General features: G+C 43.8%; 2 protein-coding genes across 8 annotated transcripts in view; one reads left to right on the top strand and one right to left on the bottom strand.

Annotated features, from left to right (window-relative positions):
- The window catches only part of LOC147170294 (docking protein 1-like), a 38,001-nt gene extending 36,384 nt beyond the window's left edge, over positions 1-1,617 (bottom strand). For all 3 annotated transcript variants that reach the window (XM_086082202.1, XM_086082203.1, XM_086082204.1), the window contains exon 1: positions 1,358-1,617. The gene's annotated coding sequence lies outside the window, so the exon portion shown is untranslated. The remainder of the gene's footprint in view (positions 1-1,357) is intronic.
- The window catches only part of glra3 (glycine receptor, alpha 3), a 96,186-nt gene that overhangs the window by 2,307 nt on the left and 77,738 nt on the right, over positions 1-16,141 (top strand). The gene's annotated exons all lie outside the window — the stretch shown is intronic.

The raw sequence follows: 16,141 nt of genomic DNA, 5'->3' as shown, positions 1-16,141 counted from the left end.
TTGCAGTTGTGACTAAAAAAGTGACAAACTCAGTAAATGCACCTTTAAACAAAGCTAGGTTCAGTAAAATATATAAGATGACGACATCTTAGAAACAAAAAGAAAAATAATGTAATTTTGAGAGCATAGTGCAGCTCTCAAAATTCTAGTGCTTGGGTATTGATTTCCGATTTCCTCAATTGATTCGATTTCGATTCACAACTTCAGTTCAATTCGATTTAAAATTTTCTCGATTCGATTTGATCTGCTTCAATTCAATCGATATCGATTAATTATGGAACATCAATTCTTCTTAAAGATCGAGGGCATGATTAAAAACGCCACAAACAAATTCCAAATTAAATTTTGCGGAGGCAGTAACTGGTTAAATGATTTACTTTATTAATGAAAGTAACACGTGTTATAATCACTTAAGTGTTACATAAACATTGACATCAGCAAGGATGATAAGAAAAAATTTCCATAATTCTAATTCAATAATTGTAAATAAAGATTCTGAATGGTCTTAAAGTGCAATAGGTCACGTCTTTCATACATGTAAGAAAATACTTTTAAATTCATGTGAGCAATACATTTAAAGAAAACATAAAGATACAAAAAATAGGCTTTAAAATTCTATTCTATTTTATTTATTTTATGGGAAAAAAGAGATATTAAAATAATTGATTCATGGTTTTATCAATCGATATCAGGGTCAAAAAAGGAAAATCGATTCGATATTGATTATTGTTGTTTTTTTTTAGCCCAGCTCTACAAAATTCCGTTTTAAATTCAGCAATAACATTGTTTAAATCATGAATATTTAATATACTAAATATAAATCTTTAATATACTATATGTGAATGTATTTTAGTTTTCCTTCCTTGGTGACAAATGCGGTCACATTTTTATTTATTTTATTTTTTACCGGTTTTTGGACCTGTCCTGTGTGCTTACTGTGTAGCTGTTGTATTATTATCTGTCTAGACAGTAATTAATAAATAGTAATTAACTGTTCCATAGTTGGTTACTCTCTGCTATAACAGATTCCAGCCAGACTTCTGTTTAAAGCATACTTATTCAGCTATTTCACAACTAAAGTTAGCTCATAAGTTAGCATGGCTTCTCAATATTCTGCTGTTATCTTTAGTGTTCCATCATTAGCATCTCAACCTCATTGGTGATAAATAGGGATGTTTGATACCGCTTTTTTTCAGACCGATACCAGGAAGAGTACTGTATTTTCACGACCATAAGGCACACTTTATTATTGGGCGCAGGCACGGTAAAACATTCGCTAGCTTAAAAATACGGTAGCATGCTTTCACGCTAACACAGTTCGGTTGTACTTTATTAAAGTATTTAACAATATACTCACGATACTTTTGATTAATCCTCATCCACAAATCCTTCAAAGTCCTCATCTTCTGTATCCGAAATGAACAGCTGGGCAAGTTCTCCATCAAACAGATTCCCTCTCGTCATTGTCAGAGTCACTCTTGTTGTTGTGCGGTGTTGTGCCAAAGTATACTTACTTAACCCCTGTAAAAAAATTAACCGCGGGTACAACGCATGTTTTTCAATAAAAACATAGAAACAAGGATTTATCGCAGGGAAACAAAAGAAAAGCAAGCACTCGCTTGCATTCTTCAGTGGACTCCAGGTGCATTCAGTGACCACGCACATAGTAGGAAATTTCAGATATCTAAGAAAAAGCTCAGACGACTGAATGTTATTGTTTTTCGGTTTTGTTCCAGATGTTCAAAGTTTAAATACTTGTTTACAAGGAACATTTTCAAAGAATCTCCGCTTTTCTGTGGTGTAAAAGTTATAAGATCCCGTGGCAGGGGGATCAATTTATTACGGGGGTAAGTTTTGGCGTGCCGCATGCCGTGTTCTTTCAGTTGAGTCTTGTCTCAGCGGGACATGTTTCCTCACAGTCAGTCAAGCAGAGCACTTATCGAAGTCGCTTAACATTTACATATTTTGGAACTCGCTACACACAAAAGGCACACCTCATTATTAGGCCCACTGTTGATTTTTGAGAAAATTTAAGACTTTTAAATGCACCTAATTTATGGTTGTTAAAATACGGTTTCATCACCGATACCAATACCAATTATTGAAAGCACTAGTTCTATTGATTCATAAAATTTTGAAAAAAAGACAAGAAAATAATTTTAAAGAAAGACCTACTGTACATATCTTAATATAGCAGTTTTCCTTAAAAGTGCATGAAATTAGTGACAATGTTCTTTTTTCATTAGTTCATAAAATATATATTTTGTATACTTAGTAGAACACCCAATACAATTTTGCTTTTTGTAAAATATATTTCCCCCTCCAAAAACGCAATTAATACTCTGGACTAACTTGGAGAGCAACGATAATCGTACGAAGCTTTCCCATCATGCTTTGTTGCTGTTACAAGTAACACTTGTGATTGTGTTTTGCGTCTTTTTTTATGTGTTATATTTGTACAGACAAGGTTTAAGTTATATTGTTTCTGTTCAAAGTTTTGCTACTTTTGATATTAAATTATTGTAACTTGGTGACACCCTTTGTAACAAAAGCAGGCAGTCAGTATATATATATATATATATAGCACTGACTGCCTGCTTTTTTTACACACACACACATATATATATATCTATATATCTATACATATAAATACATATATATATATATATATATTTATTTATACTCATACTATATATATATATACATAACAAAATTATAAATGCAACACTTTTGTTTTTGCTCCCATTTTTTATGAGATGAACTCAAAGATCTAAAACTTCTTCCACATACACAATATCACCATTTCTCTCAAATATTGTTCACAAACCAGTCTAAATGTGATAGTGAGCTCTTCTCTTTTGCCGAGATAATCCATCCCACATCACAGACGCCATATCAAGATGCTGATTACACAGCAAATCGGTCAGTGTTAAATTTCCAGTGTTCGATCAAATACTCAGTAAGCAGTGTTATTCTAACACTATTAAGGATAAAAAGTTACACTGTCAGTGTAAATTTCCTTGAATGTTGGAGTGGATGTTGAGTGTAATCCGAATAGTACGACCATGAGTGTTAAATTGACCACACCCTCGTTTCCGGTGAAGGAAAAAACTTCCAAATTTCCACCGCACTGTTGACATTTAAATAGCGATGCATCCAGTTGTTGCCTTTGGGGCGACGTGGCTCAGTGTTAGAATGGTCATCTCCCGACCCTGAAAGCATGGGTTCGATCCCTGGCCAGTGTGAATATGTCAAAGTGTTATTGAGCAAGATACCGACCCCCTAGTTGCTCCTGATGCCATGTCAACAGTTGTCAAAATGTAAAGTGCGTTGAAGGCCATGTAAGGAGGAAAAACGCGATATAAATCAAGTACTATTAAGCAGAGTAAAGTGTAGTTTGAGTTAAATTTTGAACACTGACACTAGTGCAATACGCTCATAAGTCTTTAAACACCAGAGTTAAGTGTAGTTTGGTAGAAGTAAATGTTTAACACAAACACTAGTGTACAGTACTTTCAACACTACTTAGTGTTTACCAGTGTAGATTTTTAACATTATACAGTAGTGGAGTAACACTGGTTAAGTGTGAAAAAATTAACACTTTGAAAAGTGTCAGATTTACACTCATTGGTGTAAACACATATAAGCACTTTTCTAGTGTTAGATTTAACACTGAGAGTGTTGATTCTAACACTAGCAATTTTGCTGTGTGGACACCATGATTAGTGCACAGGTGTGCCTTAGACTGCCGAAAGTAAAAGGCCACTCTGAAAGGTGCAGTTTTGTTTTATTCGGGTGCGGCGGACTCAGAAAACCAGTCAGTACTCAGTACTGACTGGGTTTTTTTTGAGTCCCCAGTGTCGGATCGGGACTCGGTGTCGGCAGGTCCTCAAAATCAGGAAACTCGGACTTTGGTGTGAAAAAATGTGATCTGACATCCCTTAAAAATATGGTACTTTAATCTTAGCTTTACTGGAAATATAGGCTGGTTGTTTGTACAATAAAGAACTAAACAAGAGGACATTGCTTGTTTTGAACGTTTCAAAAGGTCCCCAAAAAGTGTCTCGTTGGGACCAAATTTTCTTTAACCAGTGGTGATTTTAATGCAGAACAAGAACATCTTCATTTGGATGATGATGATGACGTTGATGATGAGGTTGATGATGAGGATGAGTCAGCCGGACTATGCCGCAGGAGATCTGTTAGAATGAGGAATTCCTCCTGATGGTGGAGCAAAGCATTCTTAGCGTCCAAAGGCAGCGTTCAGACTGCAGGCATATCTGATTCCAATCCGATTACAATTTTTGTGGTTGACTGCCCACACTGTTTTTAGCAAGTGTCCGGTCTAGCCCTTTTCAGACTGGGCCAAATTATTGACTTTTCCTGAAAATCACTTCATAGTCCAACATATAAAATATCCAATTTGATTAAAATATTAAATGGTAAATGGAGTGCACTTAAATAGCGCTTCATCTTCATCATATGTTTTCTGAGTTGTCGAAGCCTACAATGGCCATTGATGCGGCATACTAACGGTACCGCACAGAAAGGTTTTTCAAATAACTTACTTTATATGCTCCAGGGTCCCACGCCGCCACCCTGGTGTTTTTCTTTGGTTACATCCCATTTTAAATCCATAAACGTCATGAGTGCTCACTATTGTGGCTTCGTACTTGATAATGCTTCTCGCGAATGCTAACCTAGCCAATGGTATTGCAAAGTGATTTGCAAATTCCCTTGCGTCTGTTGTTAATTGCCAACTGGCTCAATTTGGCTCGGTTATTGCACATTTGGTGGCGTAAAACTGTAGTAATAGTCCTTATGGCAAATGCTGAATGGCTAACCCCGGGATTACACCGCATGCATGTGCGTTGGGTCTCCGCTCCTACGGCGCAGCTGATTTGTTTCCATTCTATCAGCTTGTTCAAATTACAGCTGCTGCGTATGCGCTGCGGATCGACTGCGTACCAGCTGCGTCGTGCCGGAGCCCGGCGCACCTATTTTCTATTTTTGCCGGACAACGCATCTGTCGGCATCCGTCAAATGGAAAACTAGCACAGAACACATCAAGCGGGACAGGAAGACCGACGCAGTTTCAAATTAAAACACATTATCACGCGCGATCACACAAGACATGGCGGGAAGTTGTTGGCGACAGAGCTGCCGGACCGCAGATGTGCGCAGCCGGTGAGTTTTGTCCATAAAATTGACTTGTCCGGAGCATGCAGTCAAGACGCAGCGGAGCGGAGACGCAACGCACAAGCATGCGGTGTAATGCCGGGGTTAGCCTGCACGCTACTTGTAGGAGTGAAAAAAAAACAATTTGGAGGAGTCGTCGTATTGGGAGCAGTGAGTCTTGCTCTGTGCTATAGTAGATACCGCCTTTCTGTTGCTGACGCACGTAGGGCCACCATGTTAAAGTGGATTGTTTTGTTACAAACATAACACATGTAGCGATGCAAATTTTCTCCCTTTTCTGTCTAAAGAGACCACAAAGAAACCCTAAGAAGCATCTTAGTTAGTAGTGGTGAATGCCAGTCGTAGTCCGCCATCAATAAGTGTCTGTGCGGAAACACGAAATATTGGTTCCGGCAACTTCCAGGTGCCGCAAATATGTTTTAGCTTTGACGCATGCATTTTTGCGTTGACCAATTTTTGTGTTCGACACAACCGACTTCGTTGACTTTTTCCCCCAGCCCAGAACACATGACGATCAGCGATTGCGGTGGGGGGAGGGTGCTATTTTGCGGTCATTTTCACTTGATGCATTAGCACTACATTATGCTATATGAAAATCCATCTCTACTGTATGCCCACGTTAACTCTTTGACCGCCATAAACGTTATAAAACGTTTAGTAAAAACCTACGGAGGGGCGCCGAGGACGTTAAAAGACGTTCACTATTTTTATTTTTATTTTTTTGGAAACGGGTGGAGGAAAGCCTTGGGCAGCTGTGTATCAAGTATCAAGCAGATCTAGTTAGTTTAATGACTCGTTTTGGCCCCTAGATGGCAGCGATGACTCTCTTTGCACAAGGTTGGGTGGGCCGCCCACCGTGGGCGTCAGTAGAAGACGTGAGGCGGAGCTAGAGTGTTGAGGAGACAATGCCTGATGATGCAACAATGGCTGATGAAGCAACCGGTTGCAAGCAGCTCACGCTTGAGCATTTTTTTCAAAGACGGAAAGCATCGATCAATACTAAAAAGCGCATTGATGTCGACGATGATGATGACTCAGAGCTTGACGCCAAAGTTGGAAGCCTTGACGCGACCGTTATGATCACGTAGTAAGCCTCACCGGCTAGCGCTGCTAACGCCGGAAGACGCGCAGCACAACCGACCGGGTACTTCTGCACAAGCGGAGATTCGATCAGGTGATGGAGAGTTGTCGAAAAGCATCGACCAATGCACATTGATGATGATGATGATGGTGAATCCCGAGGTTGACGCCACAGTTGGACGCGGCCTTTATTCTCACGTCATAAAGCCTCACCGGCTAGCGCTGCTAACGCCGGAGCTGCACAAGCGGACATTCGGTCGGACAATGAAGAGTACCCCGAGTCCAATGCATATTCATCGGAGGAGCGGGTACAGTCTGATCACGGAGAAGACACTGGTTCTGGACTACGATGCCACCATGAATGGAGTGGATAAGATGGATCAGAACATCTCTTACAACCCGGTATAGCAACTGAAGGACATGAGGAAGCCAGACGTAACACCACCGTAACGTAACCGTAACATGATCCTGATATTAGACTTTATGGCAACATACACTGCAGTATATACTTGCTATTCCCCGGAAAAAACGGCCTGCAAGAAAGTGTAGCTTCAGCACGCGAAGAGGCAATCGCAGTGAAACTAATCTGTTGTGCAAATCATGTTGTGTCTCCTTGCACGCAGGGGAGTGTTTCACAAAAAGAAAAACTGTCATTGAAACATCCACATATTTGTAAATAGCACTACAGTTGCACACATTTGTAAATAGTTTGCCAAATTGTTGTCAAATTGTTACACTGTTGAATGTAAATAAACGTATTTTGCTATCAAAAAACACTTTTTCATTCTTGGTGGTGGTTTTTTATAGAAGTAAAGCACTATTTAGGTGTTTGTGGCATCATTCATGGACAAAAAGAAGTGTAAAATTCACTAGAGTGCATGAAATAATATCGTTTCACTAAAAGCTTGATTTCTCCGTATTGTAGTCCAAAACAAGCGCATTCGGATGAAACTAACCATTTTCTATTGTTGATTACTAAAGAACGGAATAAGGTAAAAACAAACTTTTTTTTCTGATGAAAGATGAAAGTCAAATCTTTCATTTGGTAGTACGTGTGTTTCCATAGTCCAAACAGAACATTTTCTGTGGACCTTGAAAGATCAGTCAAAATGCGTAAATCGGCTGGCACTGACGGCATCCCTTTTCTGAAAACGTCTGGCAGTCAAAGAGTTAATAATAATAATAATATGCTACACAAGTGGACCGCACCAAACATATTAATACACCCACATATACCATTACATGCCCTAATATCAACTGAGCTTAGATTTTTAGTTGAGGGAAGTTCTTAACATTATAATTTATCATTCACACACCTTCATTTTATTCCCTTTCCTAGCTCATAATAACTGTCCGTAATTAACATGTAATCTTTTGAAAAAAACAAACAAAAAAAACATGTAATCTAGCGCTGATAGACATCTGGCAGTCAAAGAGTTAATCTCTGAAAATATAAAAAATGATCGTACCAATAATTTGTATTTTATGAACATTAAATGAATGAACAAATGATGTGGTCATTGTCAAACTGTCAAACGTTGTGGACATGTTTGCGCCGGTATATCATTAGAGCAATATTCTCGGCTTATTGAATAGGTCGCCATCAGAGAGCAAGTTGCGGGTGCATATGTGGAGCAATTTTTGGTGCTGTCAGCGGACGCAGCACATTCTTAGTGCATTTGGCCTTGAATCTCTCAAACACACACACGCACACGCACACACACACACAACAAAACATAAATTACAATAGATAATACAAAAGGGGGGAACAGCACCCAAATAACTTTTGTATAGTTAAGTACATCAGCTTTGAAGAGCTGATTCGGTTTCTTTTGTTGGAAAATATCTGCCCTGTTTTAGAGAAGATTCTCTTAGGAGGCACTGACATTGCTACAATGCAGTCTCTATAATATGTTATATATATATATATATATATATATATATATATATATATATATATATATATATATATATATATATATATATGTTATGAATATGTTGCTTTAGAACATAATTCCTGCCACATGGGGAACCCACGTTTATATAAAATGACATCGGGCAGGTCGCCTACCGCTCGAAGACGGCTGGTATATCCACCAGCGCTCGCGCACAGCCCGAGTGAATGAGGAAGACATTCAGAAGGCAGTAGATAATTTGCCTTGAATGGATCAGCGATCCAGATGATGGATGGATGGATGGATGGACTCGGTTTGTTCCTTTCATCATCAAAATACGTCTGACATATCATGCTTGACAATGAAGCTAACATTAGTGCTTATGCTAATATTATGCCATCATTTAGTTAGTGGTTTGCTTATAGCTCTGGCCTCTCCATCAGGTTTGATTGTGGGAATTGCGCAATTTTTAAGGTTTAATCTCCCGGTCAATCCACTTTTGGAACTGAACCAGGCAGTCCTCTGAGAAATGACTATCACAGGCAAGCAGCTGCTGGATGGTCTTTCACCGAGATAGCTACATCAAAGCGCCTCTTTTTACACTTGTCAGGCGTAAAAGAGTAGCGCTCCAGCTAGGGAGGCCGTCACCTCGACCGGGAAAACCGCTCGGAGTGCTTCTTTCCCGGATACGCTTGTAGGGTGTCCCACTTGTAGTTGGAAAAAAATTTAATGAGAGAAACTCCAGCCAGGGAGGCCGGCACCTCAGCCAAGGTGATCACATCATAGTGCTTCTTTCCCGGATACATTTTCGGGCATCCCGCAGGCTGCTTGAGAAAGTGCATTTAGTCTGCAGAAGCGGTACACGTCAGCTAGTGTGGGTTGAGCAGGGCTGGTGCTTGGAGAGCAGGAATGCTTAGGGATGGGTACATGGAAGAAAACACCACTTGGGCAGTGTTTTTATTCTGGAAATAGCATTTTAATATGGCTAAAAGCGCAAAAAAGTTAATATTTGCATGATATAGGCCCTTTAAAGTCAGCAGGTACTTCAGTTCCTCGCCACCCAAATGAGGATAAGTAGTATTAGGGCTGTGCAATTAATCGTAATTCAATTACAATTACAATTATTACACTCCACAATTACAAAATTGGCATTATTGTAAACAAGAATAAAATGTTATTAATACTAATTTTGAGTTGTTTAAATTTATATATTTGCAACTTGTTTTATTTTAAAACATCTTGTTTGTTTCAAAAGGAACTTGCATAATTATAGGTATAAGTTATAATTATAATTATAAGTTTGAATGGAATTGGAAATGTTAGTGTTAGTGGAGGACATGCAAACAATTTCGGAAAAGAAATGTATCGCTCTGATAACTTTGGGGAACAACAACTGCATAAAAGCCATACTGTATTTGATTGAACTTGCTCTGAGTGTGTGTGAGAAGGATATGCACGTATCTGCCCATCTTTCTTAACATTGCGTTTTAAAAGTTGGGACAGCAGCACACCTGGAAACCGCTCCGGGAGAGGCCTGCACCAATTGTGCTCAATCTAATGAACCATACGCAAAGAAACGCAGAGTAAAATGGACTTCTGTCAGGTAATATGGTATCCTTCTTTTAACTGGCTCCAAGTTAGCCCTTAGTTCATTCAGAGGCGATCATTTTTGTTTCTGGTATTTCAAAAAGTGTTTCCATAACCAGCTCCCTTCGACCTCTAGTTTTGTTTTTGTTTTGTTTTTTACCTCTAGTTGCCTGCATTATGCTTGCAAGACTGTGCATCTTGATTTGCACCAAGTTTGCACACTAAAACATTAGGCCCTTAGTGTAATAAATACATGAATGTTCTTTAAGTAGGCATATTTAACACAATTGTGTCCTGATCATCACAGTTCTTGATTCCATGAATGATTTCAATGCTGTTAGTGTGAAGTGAAAGAGGTGTTGAGCAATGTTGGGGGGTGGGGGGTGGGGGGAGACCTACATAATGCATTGCATGCGTGCATACAAAGAGTCCTGTCTCTCTTTAATGTTTTAGTAATGGTGTCTGCTGCCTTTGTCCATGATAAGCTCTTTCTTCAAAGCAATTGGCAACATTTTCAGATAGTCCTGTCAGGTGACAATGGTGAATTTTAGTTTGTGTGCTAATTTTCCCCCCCACTCAATATTACTGTTGACAATATGCAAAAGATGCAATCAGAAGAATAAGGCTCAAAGTAACTTTTTTTCTTTGAGGAGCAATTTTGCTAATCGGGAGCAAATTAGTAATTATGAGGCGCATTTTTTTACAGGGACCCAAAGCAAGGGTTTTATGAAAAAATAAAAATACAACAGTATAACAGGAAGGTTGAATGTAAGGCTGTAGCTATCGACTATTTCAGTATTCGAGTAAAATTTGATAGAATAATCATGTAAACAATATATTTGTACTTCATACATTTCACTTTATAATAAACAATCAATTGATTTTTTTTTATTATATATAATCAACAGCTTTTTAATACTTAAATTCACATTGTGCATAGCGGCAAAGTGTATTTAAGTGTATTGAAACATTTTCAGTGAGGCAATTTCAAACAAATATACATTTACACATAAAGTTGCTCAATGTAACAATTTGCCCAAAAATATCTTGACAATAGCCTTTTTAGTTGACCATTTATGACTGAAACATCTTCTAATGAGTAGAGTGACACCTTAGCTGTTCACAATGGGTACTCCTGCAAATCTCTGGCCAATAGTTTTCAGATTGGATTTGTGTTTGAATTTTCTGCCCTCTGTCTGCCGATGTGATATCATGTGCACAATCTGTACGTGAAGAAGGGGATGTGTAGTTTAATTTTTTGGGCCACAGGTGGCAGTAGTGATTCGAAATTAAATATCTTGCGTTGAGCAGCTTTAAACTTAGCGGGCTCTATTTACATAGACACGTGCGCTCGGACTATAAATGGGCGCATCTCAAAATTTGTGGTGGTGCAACACAATTCTGTGCTTTTCGGGGCTGTGTTGCTCCTTTGTGGGCGTTCTGGCGAACGTCAGGAAGGCGCAAATTGGCCCCAAACAGTAAGAAGGCTCCTCCGTGAGTCATCACCTTATCGTGGTGGAGAGGTTTGTGTGTCCCAATGAGCCTAGGAGCAATGTTGTCTGGGGCTTCATGCCCCTGGTAGGGTCACCCATGGCAAACAGGTCCTAGGTAAGGGACCAGACAAAGCATGGCTCAAAAGACCCCTATGATGAATGTTAATTTCAGATCGCGGTTTTACATGCCCGGGCGCGGGTCACCGTCAAACACAAGGGTGTCCATATGTGCACATGGCACCAGGACACCCTAGGCCGCAGTTTGATGATCAGCTTTGTCGTCGTGTCATTGGATTTGCGGCCGCATGTGTTGGACACTAAAGTCAAGTCAAGTTTATTTATATAGCCCTTAATCACACAAGAGTCCCAAAGGGCTTCATGCCCACAGTTGACAAATATCAACGACATCCCCTAATCAAACCACAAGAGGGCAAGGAAAAGAAAAAAAAAACATTTTACATTTTACATAGTTTGTGATACTAAACATTATTAACTAGAATAGTGCGAAAGTCCATTGAATAAATTAAAGCACAACAAGAAGACGTTAGGGAAGTGGGTCCTCATCCAAATCTAGCCTGGTTGGTCGGAGCAGCTAACTCCATGGTGGCAACTTTAAGGTGATGGTCTTCACCGGATCGCTTCCCGGTTAACCAGCACAGAACCAAGCCACGGAGAAGGGAGGGAGAGAAAGCAGCGGCAGTCACCAGGTACAAATCATTCAGCCAAATGCAAGAGTATAGAAACGAGTCTTAAGACGCATTTAAAGGTTTCTACAGAAGTAGCGTCTCTGACTTCCGAAGGTAGGGCATTCCAGAGCACTGGAGCCCGAATCAAAAACGCTCTAGAACCCGCAGACTTCTTTTTGGCTCTTGGAATCACCAAAAGACCAGCGTGTTGCGAACAAAGGTTTTGTGTGGGAAAATACGGTACTGTGGCAGTAGTAAGGAGCGTACACGACTGACTGGAAACACGTCTTTATTAATCAACTGCCAACAATAGAATGGCGAATATTGCGCCAACAAACATTCATATAAAACACACCCCCTGCTGTATGCCTACTGGGTGAGAGGCATGGTCCTAAAGTCCACCACACAGGCCCCCCCCCCGAACACCCAGAAGGGCACTCAAAAGGAAAACCTCACAGGGGGCTTCACCAGCCTGCCACATCGACTACGCAGCCCATCACCCGGTGGAGCAGAAACCTGTTGAGCAGGGGGGGGCAGGCGAAAAAGGAGCAGAAGAACACTCAACATCATCGTGCGGAAACGAGGCTGGGGCCTTCGGAGGACGACCACGGCGAGGGACCCGAGCTGGCAACGGCACATCGCCTACAACCAAATGAGCTGGTTTGAGCCTATCCAACGAAACAGATTCCCTACGCCCACCCATATCAAGCACAAAATATTTAACCCCATGCTCAAGCACCCGAAACGGGCCGTCATACGGTGGCATGAGGGGCGACCGGTGGGCATCGTGGCGCACAAAAACAAAACGGGCAGACATAAGTGTCGACGATACAAAAACCTTAGGAACACAGTGGTGAACCGGTGCAGGAGTCAGGGGCATTCCCGACAGAAAGGGCCGCGCGTCGGGACCTTCGGGCAGAAATTCACCCGGGACGCGAAGAGGCTGACCGAATACCAACTCGGCCGGGGCGGCGTTAAGATCCTCTTTCGGAGCCGAACGCAACCCGAGCAAAACCCAAGGAAGACGATCGACCCAGTTATCGTCGGAAAGCGCAGCCCGCAGCGCAGCTTTAAGCGACCGGTGAAAACGTTCACACAACCCGTTAGCCTGTGGGTGGTAGGCAGTAGTGCGGTGTACCTGCACACCCAAGGACTCCGCTAAGGCAGACCAAAGTCCCGACACAAACTGGGGCCCCCTATCCGAGGTGATATCGGACGGCGTGCCAAAACGCGCGACCCAAGACGACAGGAACGCGCGGGCTACGTCCATCGAAGTTGTGGAGGACAGGGGGACAGCTTCCGGCCACCTCATGGTCCGATCTACCATAGTGAGCAGATGCGTAAAACCCTGCGACGGAGGGAGGGGGCCTACCAGATCAACGTGCACGTGGTCGAAACGCCTAGCTGGAATCGGAAAAGGTTCGAGGTCCGCCCTGGTGTGCCGGTGAACTTTGGCACGCTGACAAGCCACGCACGCCGCCGCCCACTCCCTGACATCCCTACGCAGCCCAGGCCAGACAAACTTGGCACCAACCAGCTTGACCGACGCACGAACGCCAGGGTGTGAGAGGGAGTGGATAGAGTCAAAAATTCTCCGACGCCATCCCAAAGGAACCACAGGCCGGGGGCGGCCTGTGGACACATCGCAGAGGAGAGCGGGATCGCCTTCGCGCATCACCACATCCTCAAGTTTAAGAGCCGTACCTGCCGCTTTGAGGTTGCGGATGTCAGGGTCGTCGGACTGTTCGGCAGCCATCTCGGAAAAATTAACCCCGAGCTGGACTGGACATACAATTGCGCGCGATAAACAATCAGCCACAGGGTTACACTTACCGGCCACATGCCGAACGTCTGTCGTGAATTCGGAAATGGCCGCCAAGTGGCGCTGCTGGCGGGCCGACCACGGTTCAGTAACCTTTGACATCGCAAACGTAAGCGGCTTATGATCCACATAAGCCGTGAAACGGCGCCCTTCAAGAAGGAAACGAAAATGTCGCGTCGCGAGATACAGCGCCAGCAACTCCCTGTCAAAAACGCTATACTTGCGTTCGTTATCTCGCAACTTACGACTGAAAAACGCAAGGGGCTGCCACACATTCGCCACGAGTTGCTCAACCACTCCCCCTACAGCTATATCGGACGCATCTGTAGTCAAGGCCACCTGCGCAGTGGAGATCGGATGGACGAGGAGGGCCGCGCTCGCGAGGGCGTCCTTAGCTTGCTGAAACGCCTGTGCCCGTTGCGGAGACCACTCGAGGGGGTCTTTAGCCTTCTTGTTCCTTAAGGCACTGTAAAGAGGCTGCAGGAGGTGGGCTGCACGCGGAAAGGAAGCAGTTATAAAAATTAACCATGCCCAAGAACTCCTGCAGCGCCTTAACCGAGGCTGGGCGGGGGAATTCAATCACTGCCTGTACCTTGGCAGGTAAGGGAACTGCACCCTGCGGCGATATACAGTGGCCCAAAAAATCTATCTCAGTAAGACCGAATCGACACTTAGCCGGATTGACGGTTAGGCCATGTGAATCGAGGCGCTTGAAAACCTGCGTTAAGTGCGACAGATGTACCTCCGGTGAAGGACTGGCCGTTTTGGGCACGTCTACCGGCTGCACAGGCACCTGGTGATAGCCATGGACCAAGTCCACTTTAGAAAAAATTGTGGTGCCAGCCAGACGCGCGGAAAAATCTTGAATGTGTGGAATGGGGTAACGGTCATGCGTAGTAACACTGTTTAGCCGACGAAAATCACCGCAAGGCCGCCAGGAACCATCGCTTTTAGGCACCATGTGTAAGGGCGAAGCCCACGGGCAGTTAGAACGCCTCACAATCCCCAAACGCTCCATTGTAGCAAACTCCTCCCTCGCAATTGCCAATTTGGCCGCATCAAGTCGGCGCGCGCGGGCAAAAACTGGCGGGCCAACGGTGGGGATGAAATGCTCCACCCCGTGCTTAGTATCGGCAGTGGAAAAGGCGGGAGTCGTCAACGACGGAAAATCAAACAGCAAACGCTGATAAACAACGCCCGATGCCAAAAAATTTGCGTGTGCTAATGGTCCGAGTCCCCCAGCCTCATACGGGAAAGTGGCGAAAGAAACAGCGTCAATCAAGCGGCGGTTCGCAACATCAACAAGCAGTCCATTTGCACACAGAAAATCCGCGCCAATAATTAGAACCGTGATTGAAGCAACAATAAAGTTCCACTGAAATTCACGTCCATGGAAGCACACAGTCACCAGCCTGGAACCAAAGCTGACAATGGGTGAGCCGTTAGCTGCACACAGGGACGGTCCGCTGCTACTGGCCGCCTTGTCCGCGGCGGTGAGTGTAAGCAGGCTGACTTGCGACCCGCAGTCCACCAGGAAACGTCTCCCTGATGACGAGTCTGTGATGAAGAGCAGCTCGCTTTCATTGCCGGCGCCCACAGCCGCTATGGAACGCCGGCGTTGGAATTTCCCGGAGCTTCGAAAGTGCAGGGGGGAACACAACGTCTAGCCTTGATGCCGAACCGCTGGTGGAAGAAACAGAGAGCCCTTTCGCGCCGCTTCCGTGTCACCACTCCGGCCACCACCGTCGGGTCCGCGTCCGGCGTCGCCTCCAGGAGGTGATCGGCTGCCACACTGTGCACGGCGAATCGTCTCGTAGCCAGCAACACTCGATCCGCTTCTTCGGCCAAGGCCCGATGATCGCAGGACGCCAGGCAAGCGGAGTTAGCCAACACCGCGCGTACCGGAGGCGGTAGCTGCCGGAGGAAAATGTGCGGGAAAACGAATCCGCCTTCATCCGAGCCTGACAGCGACAGCATCTTGTCCATGAGGTCCACTGCTGTGCCATCGCCCAACCCGGGCAGGGAAAGGAGTCTGTCTGCTCTCTCCGAGTCCGACAAACTGAACCTCCTGAGCAGAAGTTGTTTGAGCGCGGCGTATTTCCCGCTCTGTGGAGGTGCGCGCAATAGCTGCATAGCACGACGTGTAGTCAGTTGGTCAAGGGCCGCCACAACCATGTAATACCTTGGCTCATCAGCGGTGATTCCTCGTAAGTGGAAAAGCGCTTCCACATGCTGAAACCACGAGGCCGGGTCGCTCTGCCAGAATTCCGGCAGCCTCGCGGTAGCGGTTACGGCTGCAAGTTGCGGAAGTTGGGGCGACATGGCCGAGGAGGACACCTCTTCATCCGCTGTTCGAAACATTTTCAACGTTCGGGGTCA

This window comes from Leptonotus elevatus, chromosome 8 (assembly GCF_054856555.1).
Source record: "Leptonotus elevatus isolate MCC_2025b chromosome 8, RoL_Lele_1.0, whole genome shotgun sequence".
Lineage (NCBI taxonomy): Eukaryota > Metazoa > Chordata > Actinopteri > Syngnathiformes > Syngnathidae > Leptonotus > Leptonotus elevatus.
Note: the sequence above shows the minus strand (reverse complement) of the source record. Positions and strands in the feature narration are given on the sequence as shown.